The sequence below is a fragment of the Penaeus vannamei genome, chromosome 4 (assembly GCF_042767895.1).
Source record: "Penaeus vannamei isolate JL-2024 chromosome 4, ASM4276789v1, whole genome shotgun sequence".
Taxonomy (NCBI): Eukaryota; Metazoa; Arthropoda; class Malacostraca; order Decapoda; family Penaeidae; genus Penaeus; species Penaeus vannamei.
The window spans coordinates 17,258,925-17,261,424 of record NC_091552.1 but is presented as its reverse complement, the minus strand read 5'-3'; the positions used below and the strand labels follow the sequence as shown (position 1 = coordinate 17,261,424).

General features: G+C 37.7%; 1 protein-coding gene across 2 annotated transcripts in view; it reads left to right on the top strand.

Moving 5' to 3' along the window:
• or (AP-3 complex subunit sigma-2 or) overlaps positions 1-2,500 on the top strand; it is a 13,740-nt gene that overhangs the window by 2,163 nt on the left and 9,077 nt on the right. The gene's annotated exons all lie outside the window — the stretch shown is intronic.

The following is a 2,500-nucleotide window of genomic DNA, read 5'->3' as shown; positions in this document are numbered from 1 at the left end:
TTACCTAGTTGTTCTTACCTAGTTGTTTCAGTATGGGAGAAGAGCTAAGCTCAGTTTGTCCCATCTGCTATATTTATATTCTTATAATTTAAGTTGATGCACATTTTTGGCACATATGTTTTTTTGGAAGACTGTTCCATGCTTCAATAGCACTGTTTGGGAAACAAAATTTTTTGACATATTTATTGCCTCTTTTTAGTTTCAACTTTTTATTGTGTCCTCTCATTCTTCTTGTGTTCACGATTATAAAGTCTGTCTAATTTCACTCTTCCTGTAATATAGTTGAACAGCATAATCATGTGCCCCCTTTTCCTTCTTTCTTCCAAAGTAGTAAGTCCTAATTTATGTAGCCGATCTGGGTAATAGGGCAAATTGAAGATGATATTATTGTAGAGGACAAAAAGTAATAGTGGCTGGTACAAGAAAAAATCTGCAGATATGAATGGTAATGCCATAAATAAAGGAAAATGTTGTGGAAAGCGTCACTCACAGCCGAGGTCCATTCGGTGCACCAGTGGTAAAGTCTCCTCGCTCGATGAAGTTGCTGCACAGCTCGCACACCGTCTTCTGTCTTACCGCACACCTATGTTACCACTACCTCACAACCAATAAAGTCCAAGTAAAATATTCCATATACTATATCATAAAAATGCACATGACTAACGACCAACTTTTATATATTCTCGTCTCAGCTGTTTTTACGTTACAATGTGTATTTTGATCCTAAATTTTGGCTAACATTAACATTCTTAATTGCAAAACTACTTAAACAACGCAGTCGATATTTAATGCATTTCTAGTATGTAAATAACACACACGTTTCTGGACTACACCCATGACCTGCCTCATTCTTCTCAGTGACAATGACTGATGTGTGTCATTTGTGTTACGGTGGAGTGTTTTTTTTTTTTCCAAAATTTAATGAAAAACTGAAGAGATCATAAATTTTTTACAGATTCATGGAATCATCCTAAATAAAAGAAAGTGTGAGAAGTGCAGTGCAATTTTCTGAACTGTTTCAGCTCTATCTTGCTGTGCATACTGAGGTGAAGAGAATGTTTCTGGGGATTGTTGGGGGATGGAGCTCCCCATCAGCCCTCCCCTTGGGCAGTGCCCAAAGGGCACCTCCAGTCACGGCAACTTGGACCGTTGAGTAAATTTTGTGTTAGTTACTGTGTGCACTTGCACTTTCTTATATTTGAATATTGTATTTCCGAAAAGTCGCATTTCTTTGACCTTCGTAAATAGGAAGTTTGGCTTGCATCTTCGAAAAGTTGCATTTCATTGCATTCATAATTAACTTCGGTCATTTACTGACACTGAAATCAAGCTGAGCCCACTCTTCAAATCCAAATTCAAATTCAAATCCCACTCTTGAAATCAAACTGAGCCCCCCACCCCCCCAAAAAATATCCATGGTTGGCCACATGTCCCCCAAGATTGTTGGGTGGAGTTGGGGACTTAGTCTCTAACAAGTGCATCTGTACCTTTAAGAATTACTGTCGATCTTCGTAGTTCATATCACTTATAGTAGGTGCCCATTTTGTGGCTGCTCTTTGAACTCTTTCCAGTTTGGCTATTTCCTTTTTTAAATGTGGATACCATACCACTGCACCGTCTTCTAGACTAGTTCTTATGATTTTAATATTGATCTTCTTAACCATATCCTCGTCCACATACACAAATGCCTCATGATATAGGCAGTTGGTCTTAGCATTTTATGGACCTTTTCATTTATATGATCGTTTGGGCTTAGGTTTCTGTTTATGATTACCCCAGGGTCTTTTTCCAAGTCTGCATTGTTTAATATTGTGTTTCCTAAATTGTATTGGAATAGTGGGCAAGTTTTACTTTCTCCGAACCTGACTACGTGGCATTTATTGGTGTTGAATTCCATTTTCCAAGTACAACTTAAAGTGTCTAAGTTTTCAATGTCACTTTGGAGGCCTTGGCATGAGATGACCTTCTTAGGATTTTTTGCATCATCTGCAAACATTTCATTTGCTGTTTCTTTTACCTTTGATGCATCGGCATATGTAGCTCTCATCTTTTTTGCCTCTTCCATTACATGAACCTGGCAACTTGACATTGCTTTCAATCTGCTTAAGAGTTTCTTGTACTTTGATTACTTCCTCAACTTTTTCTTACAAATTCTTTGCTTCGGTTTCACTTGGTTTTTGCTTCTTCTGACTTTTCCTTGAGTTCCTTTATTTTCATGTCAGACTTTTCAATATTCTCTCCCTGAATGGTTGTGTTCCTGGGCAAATTATCGGCCAATTCCTTAAAATTTACATTTTCTTCACTAATTTTCAGACATTTTGCTACCAGGTTGTTTACCTTGGCTTCAAGATCCTAAATCCTAACTGCTGCTTCCACTAACTTCATTTTCCTTGTCTGATCTTAGTTGTTAACTCATTAAACAAAACAAAAACAGCAGACTAGACCACCCATTGCTCAGTCCTGTCCATATTTAACATGTAAGAGGTGTACTGCACTGATG